We start from the raw sequence: 18,781 nt of genomic DNA on the forward strand, positions 1-18,781 counted from the left end.
CAAAGATTGGTCCAATAACAGTCACTAAACAATCAACCAAAAATGAGCAATGGGGAAGGCTCAATCAAACCAACAGAAAGCTGCAAATGAACCTTGAACAAACCAGCAACCAAGCCAACCAATTCAGGAAACTTGAAATAATGAACTAGGTCACACAGGAAAAAATGCAAGATTCATTCAACAAAGCTGACAAAAGAGTGTCTTAACCATAAACAGTGAAAAACAAGCTACTAAGCAAGCGAGAAAAGCAAGGGACCAGCAGGACTGATGGACTCAGGAGGAAGAATTGAGAAAATCAATTCTACAGCAATCAACGCGGGTAATACACAAGCAACTAGCGCTGATAAAGAACTAACTGCAGCAACAGAGCGATGTCAGCACGGAAGTACACGACTTTTCCGCAATGGTCGGATTTTCATAACCATCGCGATTGTGAGATGTAAATACATGATGCACAGGATATTACAAAAGGGTGGGCGCGATGTTAGTGCAACTGTTAAATTTTAACCCGCGATGATGTTCAAAACAATGACAGGCGAATAAAAACTCCCAAATCAAGGACAGTCAATCCTTCAATCAAATAGAGGTACTTCCCAGATCAAGCCAGGAAACTCAAAATACTAATAACTAATCCCCAAACTTCAAAAGAGACCAAATCAAAATCAAAACAAGAACAAACAAGAGAAGAACATAGGACAGACTCCCCAGCAGAGTTGCCAATTTGTGATGCAGGAAAGTGTTCCCTCTATGGACAGAGGCAACCCCTCTAGGCCTAGAGTGGGTCTAGTCACAAACAAGGATAGATCAACAATAGCTTTCCTTAAATAGTCATAGTTGGAGGCCTACCTCAACCGATGGTCGATGGAGTTCCTTTGTGCTGCTCCAGCTTCCGCTTCCTTCTCCTCAATGATTGATCAACCTGAAACAATGCAAAGGAAATACAACAAAGCACATAACCGAAAAAACAACAATGATATATTTACTCACAAAGTCAAGAATTCATGAGATATCAAGTAAATTACATACAAGACATAGGAAAACATCATTGATTGTATTAATAATGAAATAAGAGCAAGCTTACAACCAAAGTCTTAACGTCACAAGCCTTCTTAGAGGGATCCATCCAGCATGTTCCTCAAGCATTCACTCTTTGAAGATGGATCTCCCAACATACAAGGTCTCTCTCACTCAGAAGTTCTACACAAAATCAAGGGCACTTCACAACCTTCCACAAGCTATCAACAATCCCACGCTTGTCACACTCCCACCAGCTATCTAGCAAACTCACAAACACTAACAGCACTGCTCAACTAGCCAACTATCAAAAACTAGCAATGCACAACAATGGTGAGTGTTTAAATAGGAGAAGGAGTCTCCATGTAAGGTGGAAGAGTGAGCTTATCCCTAAGGAAGGTAGCAAAATTGATGGAACTACCATGCCAGAGAAAGGAGGGCGATACAAACTATGCCAACAACCAGGTCTGGAGTCATCCAGACCGCCGACTGTTGGAACAAATTCGCCCAATCTAGATCATCACGGGGGCATAACTGATCTTTAGTGCTAACATCTCTAGTGAGAAATGTAGCCAATCAGGTCATCGCTAAAGATAATAAGTAACCTCACCCTGGAGCATGAAATCGGACCATCACGGGAATCAGATGTACTTCCACGCTGGCAACGCATCTGGACTGTTTACGAGCGCCCTTCAGCGCCTATATTAAGTCCACCGTCGTGATGAGGCAGATAACTTAGGAAAAGTGGGTCATTTGGCAGCACAAGAGAGCATTTGTTCAATATGAGCATGTTTGAATTGGTCACACGACACAGTAGAAGGAATGGAGTGAAGGCAGTGACAAATTACTGTGTAATACACCAGCAGAGATAGAGAAGACAAAAGGAGAGGAGAAAGGGGTAGAAAAGATAGAAGTGTCTCCTAAGACCCTAGAAAGGGAAGCAGCAATTGTTCTTGCTACCCTCGGCACCCCAGTTAAACCCAAACAAAAGAGGAAGATGCAAACATCACTGTATTTCAGGGCTTGGAAAAGTACAAGGATAAGAATAGGAAAACCACAGCCATCTTCCAAAGTACCTATTGTAATTGAAGATTCACCCACTGACAAAGTGGAAGAATCTCCCTCTAAAACCCCCATCACATATGAAAGAGGAACTCCTAGATCCTCCACTTGGAAGGAAATAATGCAACTATAGGACTCAAAAACTGCTTTGCAGGAGGCACATACTATCCTACAGGAGACCCTAACTAAGCTACAGGAGACCAAAAAACTTGAGAAAAGGGTAGAAGAATAGCCAAAGGGGAAGGAGGGAAAAACAGAGACTCAAGAACCTAACCCCCAGCCTAGTTTGGGCTCTTACTATAATCTTCTTGAGAGGGGAAAAATCATTCCACAAAAATTTGGAGTCCCACTCTTGTTTGAGTTGGAAAAAGAAAGGATAAGGACCCACAGATGGATGCAAATCGCCAAATCCAAGGGGGTAGAAGATATTGGCCACATGGAGAACCATCTTAAAGAGATGGGCAGGGAGTTAAGTGTTGTAAGACACAGAGAGACAATCAAAAGAAATCACTTGGAAACAGAAAATGCATTACCTAGAAGACAACTGCAAGAAAAAGAAACACAATTGGCATGCATGGCCAGCTAGTATATGGAGGCGCTACAGTGCAGAACACTAGCAAAATCATATGGGGTATACCTCAAAGACCAGTGGCTACAGTTTCATATCAAGACTTTGGCACAGAGAGGCACAATGCCTTTTCAGGATTACAAATAGTTCATGGAGCTATGTGACCAAAGTTCAACAGAAGACAAGGCAAAGATAGTAGAGTTCTATTTGCATAACATGGCCATCACCTATATGAACCTATGGGATCCCAATGCTAGGCTAGGGGACCTGTAGCTAATGGCCATGGCATCATGGATGAATCATGAGGCATTAAGGGCAACAAAGATAAGAAAGATGATGATAAAAGAGCAAAATGAACCCTTAATGATCAGAGCTGAGCCATCAGACCCCATGGCTCTCATCAGTGCACACCAGCTGCTTGAAAATCATCCTCAAAGTGCCCCTAAGTATATCAATGATCAAGCTCAGGCCATTTCACATTTTGAGGAGATGGAAATATTACTGGGAGATGACTTCTTTCATGCCGGTATGAGGAGGTGGAATACACTGCCACACAGCTTGTAGATAAGCGAGTATCACTCCCCAACAAGGATGAAAGAATCATTGAGGAGAGTGCCACTTTACAAGTAATCTATGTAGAGTTTGAAGGTCAATTGGATTGGCCTCAAACTAAGTCCCCCACTATTGTTAGGAATGTTAAAGGGTAGAAAAGAGGAAGAAGAACAACAGCAGTGGGAGGAAGTGGACAGAAAGGTAGGACTCCATGACAAAGAAGAGGACCTCACATCAGAAGCATGGGATGTCAGGGAAGCCATCAGGGCCATCAAAGATAAGGAGATGGACTAGTTACTTAGAGGATGAGCAACACATTCAGTAGGGGGTGATGATGAGCCCCATAAATGGGTAATTATATGAGCTCATTTTGCCTCCTAACTTAGCTTAATCCACCATTCTCATTAGTTTATTGCATGTTTTTTATTATATTTATGCTAATAGAGTGAATTGGGTTGGTCATTATGCCTTGAAGTCTAATGTGTGCTTAATGCAGATTTTTGGTCAATTTTGGAGATAAAGTCAAGGATTTAATGAACATTTCACAGCGAATATTTGAAGAAGACAAGGGAGAGGATTTATAGGAGGGTGTCCCCCTCATTTATGACTCCCTACTTCGAATTCTCCTTCAGAAAGCTCAGAGCACAAGCAACCACATCAATGCACCGAAGGGGCAGCTGAGCAAGTGGAGGTTAATTGTTGTCTATCTCAAGTTTTGGGAGCCAAGCCTCCCTAATTTTAAGGGAGCTATTGGGAGCTCTAGTTGTATAAGTAGAGAGGCCTAGGGCCTCATTAGATTGTTGAGTATTAGTCAAATTTTCGAACTTTTGTTGCAATTTTTCTCTGCTCAACTTTGAGCTTACTTTTGTGGAAAGTTTCATGTGATCTTAATGTTATTTTGATAATGGAGATGAAATCTTGTTCAAGATAGCATTGAGTTACCTCAGAGGGCTGAAGCTCTTGGGTTAGGGCCCAATCCAAGTAGCCAAGCACCTCTTGTTTTGTATTTATATGTTTTGCTTCAGTTGATGAATTAGTTGTTGTTAGATAGATTTCTTTCTTAGTTAAGAATAGGTTTCTTTTGGTGATTTAAAAGGTTGTTTCCATTTCTATTTTCTCTAGCAGGTTGAATAGTGATAGAAGAAGATATAAAAATACCATCAATAGAGCCTTGGCCTCCTTTCCTCCCTCTGGGACCATGAAATGAGGCCAAGACCCTCTTGTTGTCACAAAAAAAACACAGAATTTCCTTTTCCATAGGATTTCTAGTGTTGCAGTTCATTGGAAGGATAATGCTTTTGCTGTAGATATATTTCACCATGATCATTCCTGTCTTTGCAATAAATTTCCTTCCATGCTTTCTTTCCATGTAGCATTTCTTCCAGCATTTTCTTTCCTAGATCAAAGTTTAGATTAGCTTGATGAAAATTCTGTTTTTTTTTGTAGCTAGTTTCTTTGCTTGCTTAGTCTTAGTGTTTGATTTTTAGTTCTTTTGCAGAAAAAATCTCTTCTCACAATAAGTCAACCAACCAGCCAGCATCATCTCTCTTTGATCCATGTTCCACAAGTCATCCAAAGTCTCTCACAAATCTGCCTTAATTTCCTGCACTTTTCCCATGAATTTTCCTTTCTTCCCTTGAACAAGTCCAACCATATTTCTCTCTCCCAATCCTTTTTAGTGAACCATAGACACCTTAACACATCACACTAGCCTTCAGCTACCCTTTCCACCTACTTTCCCACCTTCAAAACCTCCAAAACTGCTCTCAGCATCCTCCTGTAGACCTCCTGTAGATCCCCTGTTGTTATAGACATATTTGGGCACTACAACCCCAAACTCATATGTCCATAAACTAAGGGCTCCTTAAGTCCCTAAAAGTGTTGTTTCACACCCTCAAGGATCATGGTTAGCTTATTACATCATTTCCCGAAAGTTCCACCTGAAAAACTACTCAGAAGTGGTCAAAACTGAACCATACAGACTGCTCCATGGGCAAGGTGTGGTGCATACTGACTGCCTAACTATCCAGGTGTGATGCATATTGAAATTGCCTTCTGTGGGTGTGATGAGCGAGAATAGATAAATGGAAGAGACAGTTTGTAAGGTGGATGATCATGTAATCTTCCAAAAACTTCTCCTGTGACACTTACCTCTCTGAATTCGCCCAAAGATGAGTAAGAGATCATGAAATCTCCAAGTGGAACCAAGAACTATCAATGGAATGACACTAATCAAAAACCCAGAGCTGACTCACACCCTTGCAAGAAATCTATAAATGGATCCCTCATCTGAGAAATCTAGAGGCTGGAATTTTTTATTTTGTAAGGAAGTGTTGTTGGTTTGGTGAGAAGAGACATTGCATTGTTGGGTGATTTGCTTGTTCGTGAGTTGAATAGGGCTTCTACAACTAGGAGGATGATGCTAGATCAGACAATTGGGTTGTAATCCTCTCTTACATTAATATTAATAAAGTTATTTGAGTTTTCCTCCATATAATGTTGTATTTGTGAATCTTATTGTTTATGAATGCAATTGTATGGTCAATGTGTTTCTGATTCCGCATTGTTTATGATGTTTTAGATAGAGATGCTTTGATAGTTTGCTATTACTTTGACTCTACAGGTACTCTTTGAAGTGGAACAAGTAGGAGAGGAGTGGAAAATTCTATCAAGGAAAGGATAAATCAAGCTAGGATCAAAGCAGAAGATCCAGGTTGGTCCTCTTTTCTTCTCTTCCATCTATCACACTTAAAGGAACTCTTAAAAAGCTTTCTTTGTTTGTTTCTAAGATAGCTACCTGTCTTAGTGGGACTAGCAGTTCGAATCGACACTAGATTTCCCTAAAACAAAATAGTGACTCCGCTGGGGACCGAATAGTTTGTTTTGTTTGTTTATTGTTTGCTTTATAAACTATAGACAGAGCTTGAAGTTAGCCAACTATCCTTCGAAACACCTTTGCTATGCAATTACGAAGTAGATAAACGCTAATTCAGTCAATATTTGGGTTGGTTTATGAACTGAACATCTAACTTACAAAGAATTCTAAGTGCCCTTGTGGTAGCTTAGAACCTCATCAGATCCTACCCTTATGCTTTGTGTTTTCTTTCCATCATTACTCACCCTAAATCACTGAACTTAGCTGAAAATTTTGAGTAAAAACCAAGCTCAGTTTCACTCCCTGGCCCATCGCACTATCTGTAACCTGGATGCATCGCACCTCCCATGTGTTGCAGGTGAGATTCATCCTTGTTTCCCTGTGTTGCAGGTGCGATGATTGAGTGATACTGTTTTCTTCTATGAAATTTGATTTTTTTTTCTCCTTGTTTTCAACTTTATTGAATAGTTTTGTTGTTTGTGATTAATACCTTCTTGCTGAAACCTTCTTCCTTCACATTATTTCAACCTCAATCAATAAGGAATTGTAAAATTTTTTGTGTATTTGTCAATCATTTACAGTCTTCCTTTGTTGAAAGTAGCCTAATCGAACTATCGTTTTCGATGCAAGTGTCGTAATTGTCATTCTGAATCAAAAGAAGAGTGTCGTAAAGTCTTCCTCTTCTAGATAGTTGATTGTACTTTTGTCATTCTAATTGATTTGAAAATATTAGTATTTGAAGTGTCGAAAACAATTTTCAATTCGAAATCGAAAAGTGTCGTCTTTGTCTTCCTTTCATTTTGAAAAGAAAGTTGTTAGTATTGTCGCTTTGTGTAGAAATTTTGAATAATATAACACTTATTCATAGAGATTATCCTGATTATACACTATTTTTGGAATGCATGCATAATACATAACCTCCTCTACGTTGATCTTCAATTTCGCTGAATTAAGAAATAATCGCATGTGCACATTGAAACATCAATCACACATATCAACACAGTATGTAATGGGGAAAGCATACAGCTGAAAACCCCGAACTATATGTATATTATAATGATAGAGAACATGTAACAATACATATTACAATACTCCTCACAAGTACTCAGTACTATCTCGACCTGCTACACACAAACTAACTCAGATCTGAATCAAGTTATAGGTTCAAATCTCCTCCACTGTTTGCCTGCCTCTACTGCGCAATCCAAGTTGAGAATTGGAATGATCCAAGCTCATTTTCCCTTCGTTTGTACTACGCAATCCTCATTGGAAATCTCAATCAATGTTTGTGCAAATCTCATGCACAGCTATAGTCACCAGGGAAAATTTTAAGAACCCCCCCCAAATTTATAAATATAATAATTGGGCGAATCTCCATGGTATATAGGAAAAATGGAAGGCGATTTTATCAATAATATAATATGTATATATAATTTTCTGGCGAATCTCTCACCAGGCATGGCGAATATTTTACTCAATTATAAAATCTTGTAAGAACTTGGCAAGTCTTTCACTAAATAATAAAACTTTGTAAAGTCCTAGTGAATTTTAGCATTGTGAACTCTTAGAGAATTTTTTGAAGAAGTATAAAACCATATATGATAAGAGCCACATGGTGGCAATATCACTATCTTTTTTCACATTTCCACGACATGGAACCTGTCTATAAAATTATAAAAAAACCAACCAGGAACAGGAACAACTCAAATGCTTTGTGAGAGCTAGTCTAGAAAAAAGCAACAAATAACATGTCGGCAGAATTGTTCATCGGTGAGCCGCTATTTCGTGGGCAATCTGTAAAGGAGCAGTTGGATATCATATTTCCAAATCCGGGAAAGCCTTTCCCATCCCTCACAAGATTTGTTAAAAATGTTGGGTGTCTAGAAGGTGTGGATTTGCTGAAACAAATGTTACAAGTGGATGGAAACAAAAGAATAACAGCTAATGAAGCTTTGCAACATCCATACTTTCAGTCCTACAGGACTATAAACAGCTGCCATAAAGATTAAAAATGGAAATCAGCTACAAATCGCTTGATGACAACACTATCAAGATAGAGGTCGATGCTCTCTTAAAGACAGAGCTGCTGGAAATGGAAGCAGGTGCTATGAAGCTGACACTAGTAAAAGATGGGACAACACAGCTTCCCATAGTGCATCCCACTCTGGGACAATCAGTTTTTTGATGTTTTGCAGATTGGGTTACAGTCTTGCAACTTGTTTTGGATTTGTCACCAACTTGATGTTTTGCTTCTAATTTATTTTCATCTGGTGATAAACAAAGTGTCAATCTTTTCTCAGGATAAAATAGTATTCTTTACAAACATATTAACTTGGCTGAAAAGTCCAGGACAATATGAACAGGACAACTTCCAGGTTTTTTTGAAGATTTCTCCTATCAATTTACTGCCGGAGGGTTTTCTGTGATTTCTTGCACTTCTGAAATTTAATCAAATTTCTACTTGAAATAAAAGTTCAGAAGAGACTATATCACTAATGCTAAACACACATAATTGAGAAGCCGATATGAAGCATTGTTTTTTTGGGTGTGTTACAACTTTGGTGACCATGCAGCTCAGTCATTGCATGTTCAGTTTGTAACTCCACCTTGAAAGAGTGAAATGTGTGGTGTAGGATAAGAAGCTCTCTGTTAAGGCACAATTGTTTTTCCCCAAAATTCTAATATCTAGATTCTATCTTGTTCATGTCTGTGTCAGGTGATGTTTCTTTTCATGTGCATGTGTTTAGTCAGATATAAAATACTCAAGTTCTCACTAGCCTGGGCTACAGTGGCCATTCTGATGATCTATTTCATACTCATTGCATTTTCTAATAAAATGACATTATATTCATTTAAATTATGTGATTGAAATAGGGATACAAGAGCTTATTTGTATTTGAAGGTCTATAAGGCAGAGTATAAGCTCACACCAATCCTTGTTATTCTCTGCAAGAGAAAATCAGTTTCTATTTCACTCCTCAATAACACTGACTAAATCTCAATTTGAAAATCAGTTAAATTAAGAAGACTAAATCCCAGTTTGAAAATCAGTTAAATTTAGATGAAATTACTCATTCAAAATCATTTGGATGAGGAAATTGTCAAATAATTGTAAGTTGTCGTCTTAGAGAACATGAAGGGAGCACATTCGTCATATTCTACCAACTGCAACATACCTACCTTCAATGCACTCTCTGTAAGGACCATAACGGGAGCAAATGTGGACCCATGTACAAATTTTTACTGCCTCAGGGTTTGTTTCGTCCTGTGACTACTAGGTTCGTTAGTCCTTCACATAACTCTCCAACAAAATGAATCCAAGAGTGGAATATAGACTCTTTACACGCAATTTATTTTCTAGAAAGTCTATACAGAGAAATGAAAGTTGCAAGTATAAGAATTATGCTTCAAAAATGAATTTTCTTGTGTAGTGAGCTATACCAAGGGTATGCTTTTGCAAAGTTTTATAACAGAAAAATTTGTCAAGAGGAATTTATTAAGGAAATCTCTTGTTAGAAATGAAATCCAGTTGAGTTGAGATAAAGTCCATAGTTACAAAGAAGTATTGTTGTGGAAAGCAATTCCACTATGACATTCATGTACATTTTAATACAATATAAAAGGAAATTGATGTGATTTCCAAGCTACTTGAATCCATTGAACACAGAGAGAATCAGTTGAGAACTGATGAATGAACATGGAAATCGATGTAATTCCTAAGCTACTTGAATCCATTTTGAACACACAGAGAATCAATTGAGAACTGATGAATGAACATGAGCTGAAGCAAAAGGACACTATCATTAAGCTAGTCGACCCTGAAATTGAAGAAAATGATCATGTCAAACAAATCTACTAGCAGTGTACTAATAACGGTAAAATCGACTTGCAAGAAGAAAGTAACTTAAATACCACATTTGTTGGAAAATGAAATCAATCAAAAAATGTTCTAACCAGAGATGAAGTTGATTCAAATGAAAGAAGTTCAAATCAGGGTGAGGTGAACCCAATAAATGAGATGTCGATAATCCCAGGAAAAATCAACTAGCAACAATGAAGGAAATCGATTGAAAATAATTAGTTAATTCCATTGTTAAGATTTCAACTTGGATATCATTTGTTGTCCAGGTACATTCTCTTGGAGAAATCGACCTGCATGTTAGGATGTAAATAAGTTCCAATTAAACAGAACATTTTTATTTGAGGGGAATTGAGGTCCAAAAGAGCAGAGTTCTTGGCAGAGGAACAATATAACTGCAAACACCCATTCAATATCTATGACTGTAGATTGAAGTTCTGCAACCTTGGAAGCACTATTGAGTACTTAACCAGAGTTGTAGAATCATTGGTACTTTATTAGATTTGATATGCAATACAATGCTTGATTCGCCTTGATTCCCATTTATTCTGTTTAATTTCTGCATACTGATTCCTACTGATACCGTTCCAACTGCTTGAAACAATAACATTTTCAAAAGGTCTCTTTCACTCTCACTTCAATTAGAACAATACCCCTTTCTCTACTACATTCATGCACATATGCTTACATTTCCAATTCTGCAGATTGGTTTTCATGAAATTAACCAATACTTGTTTTGCATCTAACGAATTCACATAACTAAACAAAGCACTGAAAATATCACCAGAACTGAGTGGCCTCTCTAGTATTACAAGAAGATTTATTCAAAAGAAACAAGAAGTTATTTTAAACTACCCTAGAACAAGTCCATGTGGATGCTTATTTATGACATGCCACAATGCTGTCCATCAAAATATTTTCCTAAAAACTGTCTCTATATTGGGTTTCAATGGTAGGAGTTTTAGAGTTTTCCCTGATGATGACTTGATTTTAAAATAACTTACTTACTTGGGACCATTCACCCTTAATTTCAGAGGTGGCCGTGGTAGAGGAGGCAGGCACTCATCTAACAGTCGAAAGCCCTTTACAAAGGGGAATGGTACCAGCATAGAGAAGAAACACAGACGGTTTGAAGAGGATGATGGATCTGCCAAAGATGAACGATCAAATAAGGTCCAAAAGCTGGAAAATGATGGTGAATTACAGGCATCTGAGACTTCCAAAGCTGCTGAGGATAATTGAGCACCTCAGATGATTCAGCAGACCATGCCATACGCTTTATTTTTTTTTATTGATTATAGCTTTATTTTCTTGAACAAATTTTGGGTTTCATATTGTATTTCTTGCCTTTTCTTTTTTCCCTACAAAAGGTGTAGGCATTAAAAATTTTGAAGTTAGAGATGTAGGATAGTTTTAATGTTTTGGATTTGAAGGCTGAATTTTTTAAGGTGTAATGTTAGAGAACAGCTTTGCAATTACCTGAACTCGAGAAGCAGTGTTTCATGGCAATAAAAAATTGCCAAAATATAAATACTATATAATTATAAGTTGAGCTCATATATTTGCAAAATCTGTTAGATTCTTACAATTATTATTCTTTTAGTGATGAGATTAGTATGTTGTTAAGTCAGCAGAATGGTACCTGTCTCTTCATGTTATTATGTAGCAAAATGGTACCATGGAAGGAATATGACCCACGAACATATAGTGGTGGAATTTTACACAACCTAAACCATTCTTATTGAATTTTGTGGATATTGTCATGATTATGGCTTGGTAATTAAATAAAAAAGAATTAGGTTCAGTCCTTTACAATAAGTGATGAATATGCACATTAGTATGGTGACAAGGTCTTTAGTTATTGCTATTGTTAACCATAAATCCTTCCATCGATGGAAACATTTCTATGGATGAAAAGTGAAAATGCAGTGTGGTGTGTGCTGTGATATCCTTGAAGATGAATAAATGCATTCTACTGTGTAGCTTTTAACTTTTGATTCTCATTAATACCATAGTATTCACCGGTACACCTTTGCATTGTCTTCTGTGATATTCAACCTGAATCAAACCCTGCATCTGTTCATTCCTGATATTATGCAATAAAAATTGCTTGTGTTATAAATGAAATTTGAAAATTAGACATGGCTACTCTGTTTTAATAGTTGGTGAATGCTAACCATTAACTATTTGAACCCTTGGTCCTTTTGTTAGACCAAAAACGCATCAGGCATGGCCCTTATGGCGCATCAAAGAAGGATCTCAAGCTTCAGCACATTTGATCCATTTGATCAATCAACCTGGCATCCATGAGAACTGGTTAGTAGTGGGTAGTTCTTGCTACGGTTCTCTCCACCACTTCTGAATTGACAATATAGTAGCATTACCAAAAAGTTACTCTTCTTGGTACTTGTCTACCCAGAGCAGTGTAATGAACACCGTAGATCCATTTTCACTATTTACATGAGATTGACAGTAAAAAGTAGAAATGTGGACACGACACTGAAAAAATCAGCATGCGAACAAAAGATGCCAACTAGTCAAACATTGCTCAGATCTGCAGCCAAGATAATGGAGTACTGACATCTTGATCTTCCTTTCCGCCCATGATCTTGCTTCTAACTTCAAGGAATGCTTTAACGAAGTCAATGTTATTGTTCAATCCCCTAGTTTTCATACAATCCTTAGCTATTCTTTGAGGTCTAGCATAATACGTCACATTCCTGGCCATATAAGAATATGAAACCACTGTGGCCATGGGAAACTTATAAAGCAACCATAAACAAATGTATTGCTGGCAACGAAACTCACTTCTTTTAATCTTGAATTAAAAGCTTGATGAATTGCTACATCGGCGCAGTCTGTAATCTTCCAAAGAATTGTTTGTTGGCAAAATGCCCACACTATGATCTGTGCTACTAAGTGATACCGTATCATCATCCACCCCAAGCATGGCAAGGGTGAGATGGGTTTGTATATCATGCCCCCCCTGATTTTCTACAATGTCATCCTCATCTGAAGTATCCATATCCTTGATCATTGTATTCTGGCACCACGCCCAGTCAGTCCTCTCATCTTCTCCTTGTAGTAGTTTTAAAATCTGCCATTAATCATATCTTGGTATTAAAGAGTAAGCAGAGATGAACAGATGTGGTTAACATAGATTGTTTTATAGCTAAAAGAAAATGTAAGAAAAATTGCACCCTAAAGTAATTTTTGCAGGTAAAGAATACCCTCAAAAAACACACGAGGTAGTAAAAACAAGCCCCTGAAGCATATGGAAATGAATAGAGGAAGATAAATTACTCGGCTCATGCAAGGATGGTAATGAGATGTTTCCCTTAGACAAAGCGTAGCAGCAAGCATCATTCTATGCATTTCATTTGTATCATAAACATTTTGCAAACATTTGTCAGCAAGACTTTCCATATTCCCATCCTGTAAGAGTGGTCTTGCCTGGTTTCAACATTTACAGAAGGTTAAACATGAGCCCCTAATAAGGATAATCAATATAAATAAACATGAAGAAGAGAGTCAACTGTAAAAACCAGGACTTACCCACATAATCAGGCTTTCTTGACCCTTGGGACTTGCTGTATCAATTGGCTTCCTTCCAGTTATTAGCTCAAGAAGGACCACACCAAATGCATACACATCCGTCTTCTCATTAACCTTTCCATAAAAAAAGTATTCTGGAGCAAGATACCTGTCAAACTACAATCACAATTAGTGAATTTACAAATTGGATAGCTTTAATATGAAAATGGCCAATCGAAACTGGGAAGATGCTTACATACCCAAATGTTCCTAAAACATCGCTGCAAGTGATATATGAAGATGTTGGTGCCCACCTTGCTAGCCCAAAATCTGACAACTATTATAATAACACGCACATTAATTCTGTTGAAATTTTTCATTAGTGCAGAATTCCAAGTTTCAGTTTACAAGTCTAGATCACTAAGATCTCTTCAAATACTGAATTGTGCAATTTAGTCTTGATTCTTCTTGCAGTAAAAAGATTTATACCTGTGGTTCAAACTCTTCAGAAAGCAAGATATTGGAAGACTTTACATCTCCATGAATGACAGATTGAGAAAAGCCATTATGCAAGTAATCTAATGCTTCAGCAACTCCTACAGCCACTTTTAATCGCACTTTCCAAGGAAGTATTGGCTTTTCCTCTCCTCCTGAAAAATATATACATAGTCAATAGCTAGGACTATAATCAAATCTCAGAAAAGAGAAAATGAAAGACCCTGCCATACAATACATAACACTATGATGCTTAAAACGTACTACTGCTTAATATTTCTACACGATTTCATGATTCTTAAAATGCAATACTATTGAGTATATACCATGGAGATTCTCTTCAAGGTTTCCTCTGGATACAAAATTATACACCAGAAGGCGGTTAAGGCCTTCTGCACAGTAACCGATAAGTGTAATGACATGGTTGTGCTTCAATAGAGTAAGAATCTCAACTTCAAAAAGAAGCTCTTGCTCTGTTTTGGATGATGAATTCAAGATTTTCACTGCCACCGATTGTCCATCAGGAAGAAATCCTCTGTACACCTTACTGCAGCCTCCTCTTCCTATAAAATTCCCTGCAAGAATAAGGATGTTACATAATTGAATTGAGTTCACAAGGTTAATATACATTTCAAGGGAAATTTCCCATTCAAAACAGAAGCACAGAAATGAAAAACTCCATGAGGAAAACTACAAATGCAACCTGTTGAAAAACCAGAAGTAGCAGATTGCAACTCCTGATATGTAAAATGCCTGCAGGTTTTACTTTGACAAAGGAACTCTAATCTCCTTGCCAAACAATTTTCTTCTCGATCAGAATCATTCTGCTGACTGCAAGGAAACCCTTCTTCTTTAGAGCATGCTTCAATTGGTGCTACCTCATTTGAAGACCGAGCTTCATGTTCATAGTTGCAAACCTTCTACATAATCTGTCCTTTCAAATGAAGCTCTCCAGTTGCCTGTGTAAGCCTATTTGGCAACTGTAGTGCCCATTCAACTACAGATGTTTGTTTTGATGTAGACTGTGGAGTAGGAAGCTTGGTCAGTGAATCGGCTCCACGTAAGAGGGGCCATCCAGGTACTGATTCTCCTTTCTCTGTAATCAGTCCCGAAGTCGCCCTTTTGGGAACCTTTTGGTTAAGAACTACCCACTACTAACCAGTTCTCATGGATGCCATAACAAAAGGGAGAAGCATGCCAAGGAAAATGGCATGAGTAAAGAAGAAATTGAAAAGGAGATTTATGAGTTGAAGGAGAGATTCAACATAGTCAAAATGAGGCTTGAAAGAGAATACCAAAGGTAGAGATGGGACCTAAGGAAGAAGGCCAAATTACTTGTCAAAAAAAACATTTTAAGAGGAAGACCCCTAAAGCTAGAAAGCTAGGGAGGAAGATGAAGCACCTGTTGAGCCTAAAGTTGAATTAGTTCACTATTTTGAACCAGAGCAGGGAATAGTCCTTGATGATGAGGAAGATGTTGAAGAGAGACTATCAGAGAGTCTCATGGACTGCATAAAGAGTTCAAATCAACATATGGATTTGTTGATAGAAGATATGGTGGAAAAAGCATCATAACAGTAGAGGGAGCTACACAAAGAGGATGTCGATGAGACAATAAATGAAAGTCTCATGGGAGGTTAGCTAGAAGTGCTCGTAACATATATACCATATGGGGCTAAAGAGCTTGGTGATTATGATACTGATGCTATGTGTATAGATGCAGATGATAAGGATTTTCAAGAGGGACAATCATTCATAGTTGTCATAAGAATAGAAGAAAGAGAAGGAGTACCTTCCTAAAGCATGGAAGGAAGACAAAATTTGATGTTGGAGGCATCAGAAGAGGCCAGGTAACCTTTTATTTTTAAAATTGGTGAATTTTATGTGAATGCATGCTTTGCATGTGAGGAGAATGGACAAATGGTCCAAAAGGAGAACGAGAGCACTAAATTGATCCAAGAAATCCAAATTGAGGTAGTAGATGCTAGACAATCCTCAAGGAAGGATGAGTTTCCAAAAGGAAAAAACAATGCATAATGAAGCCAAGATAACCTTGCAAGCAATTTTCAGAAGTGACCATGGATCCTAGCAGCCATGTGAAAGATGGATAACAAAACCAAGTTTATGTTAAGACAAGGAAGGAGGCAAAATTATCCCTCAAATGTCATTAAGGAGGAGGCCTTGAACAATCAAAGAATGCATCTATAAGAGAGAAATTGTAGAAGAGGGGATGAACAACATCATGATGCAATGTTCTTTAGAGATCAGTTGATCAATCCAAGGTTTAAGGATTGGCTTGAGTAACATTGTTCAAAGAATGCAATCAATAAGACAAAAGGTGTCGAGCTTATTGCTGCAACTGGAGAGCTTGGTTCAACAACAAGAATTATGAATGTTGGCACCCAAGGTATAGTACAATTAACCACAAAGAGAGACTCATTGTACTTAGTTGTAATATATAGACTGTTGTATAGACACTCTATATAACAGTGCAATTTGTCTTATAGCTTTACTAATTCTTTAGCAATAGTGCAATTTGTCTTCTTACCCTCCACAAGTCTTAACAATCAATTCTTCAATTATATGTTTAGCACCCTTCACTTGAAGATAGGATAATTCTTCCCATCAAGCTTAACGTTGGGTAGAGGGATGATTTAAGATGAAGCTATCCTCCCCCTTGCTCAACAATTCTCTACAGATCTCAGAACAGAACCAAAGGTAATCTCAGGAACAGCGTACTATACTACTATGACAAAGAACCACAATTATGAAAGAACCACAATAGTAGTATAGTACGCTGTAGAATTTCTTCCATCAGAGATTATTAGGGATAGAAATATCATTGCATATTAACTTGATCTCACAATATGATACACCAAAATTATGTGACAAGGCCACTCGATGCATATGTTTGCGATTTCCTATGTTGAAGGTTCCAATAACCTTTGATCGTGGAAAATATCCTGGTCCCAATCATGTTTATGATCAAGGAAGCGAGTTATTTACTAGGCAAGATAATTTGCTTCCTTTTCCCCAGTTAGAACTATGCAATAATTGCATTGCCTAGTGAATGAAGTTTTTATACTTTTTGAGGGACCCGTAGCATCATCATCATTTGGACTGGAGTATTTGTGCTTGGCTGGGCTATTAATGGAAGCAGGGGGTTTACAGAAGGCCCTTGTTTATTATAAGGGGGCAATCAGGTTGAAGCCTATATTTGGATGTTCAATTGAGCCAAGGAAATGTATTAAAGGCTATGAGAGAGCTTCAAGATGTAATTTTGCACTACCAACCAACAATCCAATTGTGTATTGACTATCTATTTGCCTTCGGGTATTTATCCAACGCTTTTTATGAACAAGAGTTGGCATTACCACTCTAGAAATATTCTATCATCCTGGACTCCATCTTTTTGGAGGTATAGAATAACCTGGGTGATGCATTGAAAATTTATGGGGAAAGTGGACGAAGAAATTGCTTGTTACCAGAACTACCTTCAAATTTAGGAAAATCATCCTCAGGCTCTGACAAATTCTGGGGGTATTTATATGGAATGGAATATGGTAAATTTGGTTGCTGCTCCTTTTTGTGGGATCCAACTGATATATAATGCAGGGGATATCAAAGGTTCTCAAACAGTTTCCTTCAATTTTCCAAATGATAAGAAAACAATAAACGAGGTGGGAATTGCCATGGTCATGCTCAAAAATGTTGCAGAGGCTAAATTGAGGTCTATTGCAGGTACATGCATTTCTGAAGAACAAAACCAATATGTGGATTCTGAATCCATGTTCACACATATGGTTTTCAAAGAACATTGTCATGGGATTAAGCTTTCCAATAACAAGCAGTCACTTGAGAATAGAACAAAAGGATAACTTCTTATAGCTCCAGATGAAGATGCACTGAATGTTTTGGCAAACTTCATGGCTAATGAACAACGATATGTTGTATAAATTCTACATATTGACAACGTAGAACCAGATTATATTAACACAACATTGGTAACTGTCTTCCATAATTTTATAAGGGAGGATTTTGGTGACATTGTTGTATTCTTAATGAGGCAAGATAGAATTGAAAGACTCCTGCAAAAGTAGGCTACACATTTGTTTGAGAAAATACCACAATTATCTGTTGTTGTCGGAGTAGAAAATTGCCTTGGGATAATGGAGGTCCTTCCAAGTCCATGGTTGAACTCATTTCCACCAGCTATTCTGTGCTTATAGATACTACTCCAAGGGAACATAGCCTGGTCATTTCACATCCAAAGTTAACAATCGTGCAAAAAGAATCTTCAGACATAGAGCTGGATTTTGCAAATCTGAGTTTTGAGGTAGTCTCACAACTGGTAGGTTGGTTCAATGAACTAGCCAATGAGATTAATTCAAGTAGAAGGCCAATTAGTATACTTGATAATGAAGATCTTCAGACAACTAATCCTTATATAAAAAGTCTAGTGCGCCAGGTGGATGAGAATTGTCTTTCACTGACATTAGATTGGCCTAGTCCTAATGCCATTAATAGAATGAGGCAGCCGAGAATGGAAGAAGAACAAATAAGGCAATGGAACATCAGTTTCATTGTTTTCATGACCAAAGCAGATGGTAAGGCAGCCGAGGATGAAATGCAAGAGTTTAGCTAGGGTGAATTGGTTACACTTCCTTTCCAAGACGATGAGCATCAAATGAACATGATCGACACCATGGCAATGTGTGTGGTTGATTGTAGTTGTGCTTATAAGCAAGAAATAATGGGAAGGGGACGTGACCTTCAATTGATGAATTTCTTAGTTGACCTTAGATTAAAGGAGCATACATAC

General features: G+C 37.8%; 1 pseudogene across 1 annotated transcript; it reads right to left on the reverse strand.

The window, feature by feature from the left end:
- Nucleotides 1-12,307: 12,307 nt before the first annotated feature.
- On the reverse strand, nt 12,308-18,150 carry LOC149158580 (protein kinase STUNTED-like; annotated as a pseudogene). The gene is made up of 8 exons (XR_016261229.1): nt 18,085-18,150; nt 14,663-15,110; nt 14,286-14,534; nt 13,954-14,114; nt 13,725-13,801; nt 13,486-13,633; nt 13,234-13,383; nt 12,308-13,027 (listed from the first exon to the last, which is right to left on the reverse strand). The product of XR_016261229.1 is annotated as a protein kinase STUNTED-like (transcript).
- Between the last annotated feature and the right edge of the window lie 631 nt (nt 18,151-18,781).

The sequence above is a fragment of the Pinus tabuliformis genome, chromosome 5_2, assembly GCF_031772625.1.
Source record: "Pinus tabuliformis cultivar Carrire ecotype Pingquan chromosome 5_2, CPIR1, whole genome shotgun sequence".
In the NCBI taxonomy this organism is placed as follows: domain Eukaryota; kingdom Viridiplantae; phylum Streptophyta; class Pinopsida; order Pinales; family Pinaceae; genus Pinus; species Pinus tabuliformis.